At 38.5% G+C, this 12881-nt stretch overlaps 1 long non-coding RNA gene across 1 annotated transcript in view; it reads left to right on the forward strand.

The window, feature by feature from the left end:
- The first annotated feature begins 826 nt into the window (after window positions 1–826).
- Window positions 827–12881, forward strand: part of LOC309628925 — a 113403-nt gene continuing 101348 nt past the window's right edge. The window contains exon 1 of the long non-coding RNA XR_014244789.1: window positions 827–1639. This is a non-coding gene — a long non-coding RNA (uncharacterized lncRNA). The remainder of the gene's footprint in view (window positions 1640–12881) is intronic.

The following is a 12881-nucleotide window of genomic DNA, read 5'->3' on the forward strand; positions in this document are numbered from 1 at the left end:
CCATAACAAAATAACACAGACTGGCTAACTTAAACAACAGAAATTTATGTTCTCACATTTATGGGGTTTAGAAGTCCAAAATCAAGGTGTCAGCAGGTTTGATGTGAGGAGTCAAATCTCTGACTTACACCTCTCTGTGCTCTCACATGATTCTTTTTGTATGCATGCACACTCTTGATATCTCTTCCTTTTATTGTAAGTCCTATTGGACTAGGATTCCACCCATATGACTTCATTTAAAACTCCTTAATTATCTCTTCAGAGGCCTTACCTCTAAACACAACCACATTCCATCATCAACTGTAAGTCCAAATTTTCATCTAAATAACACTTAAATCATATATGTGTGAAACTCGAAATACATTGCATCCTGGGGCAAAATTCCTCTTTGGCTGTGAACCTGTGAAACCAGACAGGTTATGTGCTTACAAAATACAATGGTGAAACAAGCATAGGATAGATATTCTCATTCTGAAAGGGAGAAATCAGAAAGAAAAAAGGGGGTAAGGTGTCCCAAGCAAGTCCAAAACCTAGCAAGGCAAATTCCAATAGACTTTAAAGCTCTAGAATAATCCTCTCTGGCTCAGTTCTCTGCCCTCTGGGCCTACTGAGATGACAGTCCCTTCTTGAATCCCCTCAGCCTCAGGTTCTGGCCTTGACTCTGAGTCCTGGACAACAGCCTAGACCCCTGAGTCACTGGGTGGCAACAGTTCAGCCCACTGAAACCAAGAAGGGGAAAGCCTTGTCCCCAGGACTTGCATCCTTTGGGCCCATGGTGGGAGTTGCTTCCCTGCCAATCTCTTCAGGCTTCTAGCATCTCTGCTAGCATCCAGACAGCTCTATTTTCCCATCTTGTACTGTCCCAGAAGCACAATGGTCTCCCTTCATTCTGCACTGTCATTGTTCCCAACCTGGCAGTACTTCTGCTGATATAACCTCATCTCTATTCCTGGCTTCTGCTGAGATGTCTCCTTAGATCTGTGAGTCACACCCATAATCTCTCTATCAAATAGGTTTCCAGCCACACCCTGGATGTTCTCTCCAGAACACTTCCTCAGTTTTTTGCAATATGGATAAGCTGATAATTTTCCAAATCTTCAAGTTTTATTTCCTTTTTACTAAACCAGTTTCCTTAATTTATCTCTTCTCTTGCATTTTACTATGAGCTGTAAGGAGAAACCTGGCCACACCTTTAACCCTTTGCTAAGAAATCTCCTCAGATAAATACCCAAATTCATCACTTTTGACTTCTACTTTCCACAAAAAACTAGAGCACAAATCAGCCAAGTTCTTTGTGATTTTTTTTAACATCTTTGTTGAGGTATAATTGCTTTACACTGTTGTGTTAGTTGCTGCTGTATAACAAAGTGAATCAGCTATACGTATACATATATCCCCATATCTCCTCCCTCTTGCTTCTCCCTCCCACCCTCCCTATTCCACCTCTCTAGGTGGTCACAAAGCACCGAGCTGATCTCCCTGTGCTATGTGGCTGCTTCCCATCAGCTATCTATTTTACATTTGGTAGTATATATATGTCAATGCCACTCTCTCACTTCGTCTCAGCTTACCCTTCCCCCTCCCCGTGTCCTCAAGTCCATTCTCTACGTCTACATCTTTATTGCTGTCCTGCCCCTAGGTTCTTCACGACCATTTTTTTTTTTTTTTTTTTTAGATTCCATATATATGTGTTAGCATACGGTATTTGTTTTTCTCTTTCTGACTTACTTCACTCTGTATGACAGACTCTAGGTCCATCCACCTCACTACAAATAACTCAACTTTGTTTCTTTTTATGGCTGAGTAATATTCCTTTGTGTATATTGCCACATCTTCTTAACCATTCATCTGTCGATGGACACTTAGGCTGCTTCCATGTCCTGGCTACTGTAAATAGTGCTGCAATGAACATTGTGGTACATGACTCTTTGCCATTTTATAGCAAGGATTGCCTTTCCTCCGGTTTCCAATAACATGTTCCTTATTTCTGTCTGAGATCTCACCAGAATCACATTTATCGTCCGTATTCCTAACAATAGCCTATTCAAGGCAATCTAGGCTTTTTTTAGCATGCACCTCAAAACTCTTTCCTCCTCCAACCATTAGCCAGTTCCAAAGTCACTTTCAAATTTTCTTTATATTGTTATAGCAGTATTTCACTTCACTCTCCCAAAATCTGTGTTACTCCGGGTTTTCCAGAGAAACAGAACAATCAATTTGATATATAAAGAGAGAGAAAAGATGTATTTTAGGGTATTGGCTCAAGTGATAATTGAAGCTGGTAAGTATAAAACCTGCATGCTGAGCTGGCAGGCCAGAGACCCAGGAAAGAACCAGTACTGCAATTCAAGTCTAAAGCCCAAAGAGCCAATACTATAGTTCAAGTTTGAACACTGTCCCTGCAGAATTTTCTCTTGCTCAGGGTAGGTCAGTCTTTTGTGCTATTGAGGCCTTCAGCTGACTAGATGAGACCCATCTACATTACAGAGGTTAATCTGCTTTACTCCAAGTCCAATGATTTAAACGTTAATTTCATCTAAAAACACCTTCACAGAAACATCCAGAATAATGTTTGATAACACATTTGTACAACATGGGCCAACCAAGATGACACATAAAATTAACCATCACAGTATACAAACATATCAAACTTAGGAAAGAATACTTATAACTCTTATAGTTTCTGCCACTGACCATGTGGTTGCAGCTAGTATTTATAACTATGCTCTCCCAACACACATAACACCAATCAAATAAAAGTCTTTGGGGAGGGTGATTTTGGTGCTGAGGCATAAGTATTTTTAAAACCTTCTCCAGGTGATTTTAATGTATAACCAAGCTGAGAACCACTGAGTAAGAAAAGACTCACAGCATAGCTGTTAACTGCTGCCACTGATATTTGGCTTTACTTTGAGTAGGGAGAGTATGGTAAAGAATTTATAAGGACTTCTCTTCCCTTTTCATTGCAGGAGGTAGGAAGGGATATGGCATTTTGAATACGGTTACGTGAAGACACAGATTATTGACTAAGGGTAGAGGGCAGGATACTCAAACCTGTAGCTTGGAATGAAAGAAATGCCTATTGGGAGCTCCTCTCCTTGGGAATAATTTTCTGAGGCCCAAGGGAAAGTCCTGGTGGCTGAATATTTAACATCTTTCCTCCTACAGGTGGTCACCCTCTGAAACTCTCCTATTTCTTCAGTTAAAAATGTATGTTTGCCTGCAGAGTTGGTGTTAATTCTGGCAATGGAGGGAGGAAACTGGTTTTAGGAAATGAGGGGTTCTAGGTAGTATGTAGTTATGTCTTGAAACACCTGTGACAATCAAGAGAACCAGAGGTTCTTGAGAAAGACCTGTGAAGCTAGGAGTAAGCCTTCCTTCTTGAAAATGAGAGAAAGGAGAGAGAGAACAGAAGTAACACCGAGCCTGTCTATTGCTCTAGTTTAGATTACAGATATTGTCTGTTAGAAGGGGAAAGGGAACTGCGAATATATATTACATATATTTTAAGATTTGTTCAAAATGCTTTTGTCTGTAAAACTAAATATATGTGATGAATCAGATAGTAATTTAAAAATGATACTAATAAGTCAAAAAGGCTTATATATCACTTACTTTCCCAAGCTCGTTTAAGTTTACACATTTTTTTATTTTTAATAAACTGATTCAGTGAGTTCACCTTTTTAAAATTTCAGATATAAATATCATACAGTATTTGTCTTTCTCTGTCTGACTTATTTCACATAGCATAATGCCCTCAAGATTCATCCACATCGTCACAAATGGCAGAATTCCCTTCATTCTTATGGCTGAAAATACTATTGTATATATATATACCACATCTTTTTTATCTATTCATCCATTGACAGATACTTAGGTTGTTTCCTTATCTTGGCTATTGTTAATAATGCTGCAATAACATGAAAGTGAAGATTTCTCATTGTGATCCTGTTTTCCTTTCTTTTGGATATATACCCAGAAGTGGGACTGCTAGATCATATGGTAGTTCCATTTTTAATTTTTTGAGGAATCTCTATATTGTTTTTGTAATGGCTCTACCAATTTACATTCCCACCAAAAGAGCACAGAGTAGAATGGTGATTACCAGGGACTGAAGGGTGGGAGAAATGGTCAAGTGCACAAACTTTCAGTTAGGAGAACTGGGGATCTTATGCACAGTATTGTGTTTATAGTTAACAATATGTATTATATACGTGAAAATTGCTAACAGAGTAGATATTAAAGGTTCTCACCACACCAAAGAAATGGTAATTATGTGATATGATGGAGGTGTTAGCTAACACTGCTACGGTGGTAATCACATTGCAATATATAAGTGTATCAAATCAACATGTGTTAAATTTACACAAGATTATATGTCAATTATATCTCAATAAAGCTGGGGAAAACAGAGTTAAGATGATGCATTTAACACTATATCATCATAATGAATCAAGCTGATGCATTACTTTCAATGGATTAGTAATTCTGAAACTACTTTCCGTGGAATAGGCAAGCAAAGAACACATCTTTCCCTATTATTCCTCTTTCCCTTCCTTCTCCCTATAGGAAATCTGGACCATATTAATTCAAAAGTGATATTATTTCCAGGAGAGGTCTTTAGGGAGACATATCTAGCAATTCAAATGCACTTAAACCTACAGTTTTTTATATCAAACATTTTTCAGTGAACATGTATAACTGTCTTATCTCTATCATTCACCAAATTAAGTCCATATATATCCTAAGGCACCTTGAAATCCCCCTTTTCCTCAACACTGAAAGACACTTTTCTGCTACTGTTTTTTGTCATTAATCCAACTAGAGCTGTGAGAATGCTCAACACATATTAAAGTTTTCATGATGAGTTTCACTACCATGCATCAAATTAAATGTTGGAAGAAGTTATTTTCCTCCATAATGATCTTCCATTGTGCTTGGTTATTTTAATTTATTTGGAGACAAATTTATTAAACTATCTTAAACTAAACTAAAGAAATTGCAGTTTCTTTAGTGGCAAATCATTCCCTGGTACAAGTACTCATGGGAGGGTTCCTTCAGCAGCAATGAGGTTATTAATAGCTTCTTGTGATACCAGTCTCATAGTCATAGCAACCATCTGATGGGGCCACTCGTGGGCATGATTATAAAGCTCCAGTTGTTTCAATAAGAAAGGCTAACTCTAAGAATTAGTTCATCACTCACCTATCAGCTATTATGTGATGCTCACTTCCGTGTTTCAGTTTCTGAGAGGCATAACTATCTTCTGGCAATCTTCACCTCCTCAATTCATTCTTTGGTAAAGACTCTTCACATTTTTTCATTGGATTAATATGTCATTCTTCTAATATTTTAATGTATATTTTATTAAATTTTCATGAACTTTCATTTCCAACATTATTAGAGATGCTCTAGGAGCTGTAAAATATGAGTTTCATCTAGAGAAAATATTGTTTTAGTCATCTTTTAGTGAAACTTATATGGACTGTAAAAGCCAATATTAGTTTATAGAGATTGAAAGCTTTTCACACTCCTTCATCAAGGAAAGTTAAGACTAAGTGAAGAATCTCTTGTTTACAGTTCAATACAGGCCAGAGTTTCTGAATTTATCTGTGAATCATATGCACATCTGGAAGGCAAAAGACTATTTTTACTCTGAGAATCTCTAAAAGCATCATATTAGCAAGCAAAAATAATACCAATTTAAAGTATTTGGGCATTTTAACAGCTCTCCAAACAAATATAAATCATCCATTGGTGTCCATGATTTTGCTATTAGTGATTAAGCTTTTGGGTCATTTCTTTTCTAAGGCGTGTCTTTTCATAGTCTTATGATAGTTAGAGAGCAAATTAAGATTCAAACATCATAGTGAGCATATTTTAATCAGATATTATACCCTCATAATTTAGGACCTAGACTAATCGTGCTCTTTGAGACTCTGAAAAAAAGAAAATGGGATTAGAAAGAGAAGACTGAGACTTTTTTGTTCACAATTATCCCCGCATGTAAATATTGCCAAAAATTAGCTTTTATCTTGGTCACATTTTCTCCCTCATGTGTCATAAAAATGTTTTCCTTTAAACATTGTAGCTGTCTTTATAATTTTTGAAGTTCAGTGCAAGCAGTGTGTGGGGTGAGGATAGCCTGGAAGTCTGGGAAATGCAAATGGTGACAATAAGAATAAGCTGCCAGTTTCCTGGTCAATGTAGAATCAAGTATGAGCCTATTCTTTTCATTAAAGAGATAAGATTTATGCAGGTACTTTAGGCCTGGACCTACTTTCTCTAAGTTGGTACACTGCATCAAATTAGCCTTCCTAAGGCATATTCTATGATATATATTGGCATGTTATATCTATATAAGTATAGTATCAATTACAGAATACAGCACACACAAACTTGACAAGTTCAAATTCACCTTGATGTGATCCAAGAAATTGCAGTATTGTCTATGTTTGAGAAGAAATTCTTTCTATTATTAGCCATTTCAAAGATATGTATTCCAGGCAGCGGTGAGTGTCTGAGGATATTATATGGTACCTGAGATTCATTCTTATAAGTTATTGCCCCAAGAGAGTGAACAGAGAAGAAAAAGGGAAACTGAAGGGGAAACAATTAAAAGAACAGCAAATAACTGATGTGCAGACAGACTGCAGAGATTTTGATTAAACATAAGGTAGTGATGGAATAGTGAAGAGGTGACCTTGTAACAACAATGTAGAGAGATAACCATTAGGATACAGACTACAAATTCAGTCTCCAAAATCTGGAAGGGAAAACACCATCTTCACCGCGGGAACCTCCAACCTTACCAATCAAAACTAATATCATTTTAGGGCATTTGGGTAGTCTAAAACTGAGGATGTTTCTTTTGCATTTCAATAAATAGAAGTAAAGTTGTATAACTCTTTAAACACTTCCTTGTGATGACAGCCTGTTAATCAACACAACTTGAGGATGTTTTGAGGAGTTCTCAGGGCAGGGCAAGCAAGCATTTGTTTCAGTGAATTGCAAGTTAATCAACAATGCAAGAATTCAGATTTTTCAAGTGGTATTCTGCTTTGCCAGTATTTTGGCAAGGGGGAGGGGATTAATCTTCAATGTAACCATTTTTGATTCTGTAAAACAGTGTTATCCTGTACTTCAGGTCAGATTCCCTGGAAAACACTCTTGCACCGAGCTTAGCTGTGGAAAGTTTATGGCGGAGTGCTCTTGGGATTAGTACCTGTGGAAAAGAAGGGACGGGAAGGGAGTGCAGCCTGCATGGGTACAGGGGGAACTTGAATTCTGATGCAGTCTTTTTTTTTAATTTATTTAATTTTTATTGGAGTATAGTTGATTTACAATGTTGTGTGAGTTTCTGCTGTACAGCAAAGTGAATCAGTTATACATGTACATATATCACTCTTTTTTTAGATTCTGTTCCCATATCGGTCATTAGAGTATTGAAAGGAGTTCCTTATGCTATACAGAACGTTCTTATTAGTTATCTATTTTATATATAGGAGAGTGTAGTCTTAACAGAAGCCTCATCAAACCAGTGGGGGCTCTGAATCTAAGATGATCCTTCAGAGTTGATGTAACTTGGAGCAGGGGGGCCAGCACTTTATACCCTCACCTCAATCAGTTATTGGATACAGGCTATCCCGGAAAGGAGGGCATAACTTGAGCGAAGTGGACTTTCTGAGCTGAGGGAAGCGCGTAGGGGGCTGCAGGGATCATTCTCAGTAGATAGAATGAGGGTAGAGAGTTCAAACCTCATTCCTGAAGGGGATTCTGGGTGATGCATCAAACCACCTACCAGATTTGGCATATGAAATATTATTATGAGATAATTTTATTTGGGAGAAAATTTATTGCACAAGTTCTCTGCAGGAATTTCAATCACATTGAAATAACCGAAATACATATTTAATGTTGCTTTAGCTAAAAATTCCATTAGGAGAGAAGAGCAATTAGTATAATATTGACTGAGGGTAACAAAACACCCAATTCAAACTGGCTCAAACATTAAGGAACTATACTGACTTACATAACTGGAAATATAGATAAAGAGTGGGGTTCAGGACCAACGTAAACTAAGAGCCCAGCTCCATCTCCCTGTGCTTCCCTTGGCTTTATTCTTCTTGGTGGGGCAGTTGTTTTTGTTGTTGTTGTTGCTTTGTTTGTCTTTTGATCTCTGTAGCAGTCTTGGCTTCACATTTACCCATAAAATCATCCCATGGGAGACTGGCTTTTACGGAAGCTTATGGTTCATGGAGAAGTGTTTGGGTTTGGATTTAGGCTAAATTCAATGTGAGTCATCAAAGAGTTTTTTCCTTTAAAATAAACTTATTTAAGTGAACATATTAGCTTTATAACTAGAGTAAATTAGTACACAGATAGGAATTTTAAATTTCAAATGTCCCCAAATGTGAAACTAATCATGTAAAACTCTTACTGCTGTCCCTATTATCGGGAACTTGTTAAACCTCAACAATGAAATAATATCCTTACACTCTCTTGAAATAGAATAAAAGAAAAAAATTTACTCATGAAATTCACTTTTAAATAAACTACATTTATAAAACACTATCCTGTGGATTACAATTCTGGCTGCACTCACATTTGAGCAACTGTACAATCACTTAATTACAGCCTCAAAACAAAATGGAAAATACATATTCATAAGGAAGACAAAAATTCATCTGCTTGTTCAAGGAAAAAAAGTTGTTAAATAGCAACAACAAAGATATTATTCTTAAACCATCTAGAAATCAAATAAAATGGAAACAATTCACTAATAAGATTTACCTTTATATGATGCACACTTATGGAAAAAACTATTCTAAGAATTATTATCCTGTGACATTTCCATTTCATCTATAGCATAATCACTTAAATAATAACAAGAAAGCTAAAACAGAAAAAGTTCTAAATTATTTTAAAAGAAAGACAAAACAAACTTTTGCTGTGTATGTGGATTATTTTAATGCATTTGTTAACAACAAAAATGCTGTAAACACACAAAAAGCAAATAGAATTAAATGGAAGTAACTAAATCATATGCTTCACCATGAAATTATCTACAATGACAAAAATTAACCTACAAATTATAATTCTATCCATCTTCCATTTGAGCAAATGGCACTTTACTAATAGCAATAAAGTGAAAACAGGAAAAAAAAATAACAAGAAAAGGACAGCATCTTGCTATGGTTCTGGAAGCAGAATCATTAGAAGGAGAGATAACAATGGAGAGTGACTCACATCTGTTTGCAGACTGTGTAGACACAAGTCTGAATCCAGTGCTTGGTAGAGTCATATTTCTTATTGCCAGTGAGGATGTGATGAGCTAGGTAAGTCCCTTGGTAGCGAGGTTTGCCTTCGCTTTCCAGAAGAGGGGGACAGGCAGGGATCCTCTTGTCAGGGACTCTCTGTAACAAATGACCTCTGACTGGAAGGTTATGTTAAGCACCAGAGTTTGGGCCATTCTGGAGGGATAACTGAATTAAAAGGAAGTCCAAAGAATCTTTTCAGTGCAAGAAGCATCAGGACAAGCTCTGTCCTTGGAGGATTTGATGCATCAGAATGGAGTTGACCTGATGGAGGAATTCTTCTCCTGGGGTCATGGCCCCATTGGGTGGCATCTGTTCTATACTGGGCACCAAAGCCTGGATGCCCACGCTGGCCTGATTTCCCTCCTTCCTCGGGAATCCTTCATCCAGAGGGCTTCTAGTAATCAACCGCTTCTGCCAATATCACAATGAGAATGTCTGGGAAAAGACTGGCACAGAAAACTACATGTTGAACAGTTCACATTTAAATTTTCCCTCAATTAAGATTTGCCTTAAAGTTGCCTTTTTTTTTTTCTTAAATTATCAAGGCTTCTCTTAACCATCAGCACGCTCAACCTGTTATTGTGAGTTTATCTTTCACAGGAAATAAGCTGGCATTGATAATTTTCAGTGATTATTTTCAATTTTTCTAGGTAATTATTGACATGTATTTTATAGGTGCCCAACTTTTCCCATGCTTGGCTGATCTACTCAATTGCTTTGGAAATATTCTCCTGTTTTTGTGGTAATTTCTTCTAAATTGAATCTTTAGTGAAAATTCATTTCTTTTTCTCAATGCAGTTCAGAAAGGATTGAGTGTTTTTCTTGGGACTTTTGCTTCACACTTTGTCTTTGTTTTTGTTTTTGTTTTTTTTCTGACTGCAGCAAAGTTTTCTCACTTTGGAGAATTTTAATATGATCTCAAAGTGTATTGATTATGCTATCTTTCAACCAATTTAGTGTACATTTGCTTTCATTTTTCTTTAAGGGTTCTTAAGCAAGTGTATTTTTTTCATAGTGCTGCTACAACAAAGTACCATAAAGTTAGTGGCTTAAAACACAAGTTTATTACCTTGCAGTTCTGGACATCAAATATCCGAAATCAGTTTAGGCCAAAATCAACATAGCAATCAGCAGGGCTGTGTTCTTTCTGGAGGCCCTAAGAGAGAATTCATTTATTTTTTCCAGCTTTCAGAGGCTACACACATTCCTTGACTTGTGGCCACACAAACCTCTGATCCTGACCTGCCTGCCTCCCTTCTTGTGATTACATTGTTCCCACCTGAATAATCCAGTATAATCTTCCTGTCTCAAGTTCCTTAATTTAATCGCATCTTCCCATCTTCAGAATCCCTTTTATCATGTAAGGTAACATATTCGTAGGGTCCAGGGACTAGGATGCAGACATCATTGGGGGACCATTATTTAGCCTACTATGGTATTTACTCAGCCTCATACACTGGTTTCTTTAAAACGTCTTCTAAGAGGTGTTCATGTGTTGATGCACTTGTTATGTGTATTGGATTCCATGTTCTCACTATCCATGAGGTCTTCTCCAAGAACAGCAAGTGTTCACTCAGAGACCTGGTCTGGCTTTGTCTTTGAGAACTTGTTCTATACCACTTTAAGTTCACTCACTCTTCTTTTCCATCCTTTTGCTTCTTGTGAAAACAGTTTTATCCTTCCCTAAGCATCAGAATTTTCACCTGAAGTATTTTTTAGTGCTGTCTGAAGTGCTTCGTTCTTCTGATGTAGTTAGGAGACTGTTTTGTTTGCAGCTACTTGAAATTTGAAGTGTTTTGATTCATCTAGTAAAGAATGTTTCTTGTTACATTTACCATCAGCACAACTCATTCTAATAATTTAGATTCCTCTCCTTTCAGTCCTTTTTCTAAAAGTCTCTATTTTAAATCCATAAAGAGCTTTCCAGGTCTTTATCTACTGCTTTCAGTTTTTATATTTATGATAATTTCTTCTCAAATCTGGCTTCCATTAACATTGATTCAAGGCCTCCAGATAATTTTGTATGAGTCTGAGCATCTTGAAGATAACTGTCTTTATGTTAAAAGGGCAGAAACTCTGGTGCACTTTTTTTGTCTCCAGCTGCATAAAGTAAGGTTCTAATGATTAAAAATTCTATATTCTAGGGCCTCCCTGGTGGTGCAGTGGTTAAGAATCCTCCTGCCAATGCAGGGGACACTGGTTCAAGCCCTGGTCCAGGAAGATCCCACACGCCGCTGAGCAACTAAGCCCGTGCACCACAACTACTGAGCCTGCACTCTAGAGCCCGCGAGCCACAACTACTGAAACCCGTGCCCCTAGAGCCCGTGTTCTGCAAAAAGAGAGGCCACCACAATGAGAAGCCCACGCACTGCAACGAAGGGTAGCCCTGGCTCACTGCAACTAGAGAGAGCCCGCGTGCAGCAATGAAGACCCAATGCAGCCAAAAAAAAAAAAAAAAATTCTACATAATAGTAGAACTAAAAGCACACCATCTTCCATCTCCCATGGGGATCTGGGCCAGGTCTAAGGTCTCCCATCAGCACTGGCACCACCTGACTCATTGTCTCCAGGAACAAAATGACCCAGAACCTCAGTCATTGTCAGACCCTCAATGGCCCTAGAGGCCTCAGCTGGGCTCTCTCTGGTTGCCTGACCTCGCCGGTTGCCACAGGCTGCAGAGAACCCTGTGGGCATTACTCCCTGAAGCAGGCCAGTGCCGGGCAAACAGGGCAGACCTCCATGGAGTTGGGGTGTGACAATAACAATTCCAGTAGAATAGAACCTCCCAACCTTCCTCACATGGTGACAGAAACCGGACCTCTGTGCACTGGTGCCAAATCGAATCTCGGAGACACAGTTTTGGGTGAAGTAGAAAAGAATAGCTTTGTTTGCCAGGCAAAGGGGGACACAGGGGGCTCCTGCCCTCAAAAACTATGTGTCCCAACACAAAAGGATTTGATGAGGAGTTTTATAGTTATGGTTCAAGGGTGGGGTGATAAGATGAGGGTGTATGCAGGGCCTGCACTCCTTTAATCTCGTCTCAGGTAATCTTCTTGTTGGGCTTCTCTGATTCCTTTAGTCTGGCCACAGGTGGTCTTCTCTGGTATGAAGAATGCTAACATCTTCATATACTGGATTTTAATTCTATAAAGAGCTTAAGGGCATTGTTATGTGTATCCCTGGAGGCTGCAACTATTGTTTCTTGGCTGCTCCTCTCTTGACTCTGCATTCCTTCCCTTCCCAGAGTAGCAGCTGCTTGAATCTGCCCTTTAGAACTCAGGGAAGGTCATGGAGGCTGGAGTCTATTTCCTACAAGAAGCGGGGGGGACACAGAAAGGCTTCCATGCCCAGGAGATCCACAGTGTCCTGCTCGCTTTCAATGGCCCCAGGGCATCTAGAGGCTAGAGACAATAGCCTGGGGCTCTGGCCCATCCAGCCCTGCTTGTTGCCCCCAAAGTCTCAGGTTATCAATGTCTTATGCCCATAACCAATTAAGGAGTCACTAGTTGAAAAGCTCCAAGGTGGAAGAACTGCCGGTCCCCAACCCTGATGAATGTTCCC

The sequence above is a fragment of the Balaenoptera borealis genome (genome assembly GCF_965194805.1).
Source record: "Balaenoptera borealis genome assembly, chromosome: 5".
Taxonomy (NCBI): Eukaryota; Metazoa; Chordata; class Mammalia; order Artiodactyla; family Balaenopteridae; genus Balaenoptera; species Balaenoptera borealis.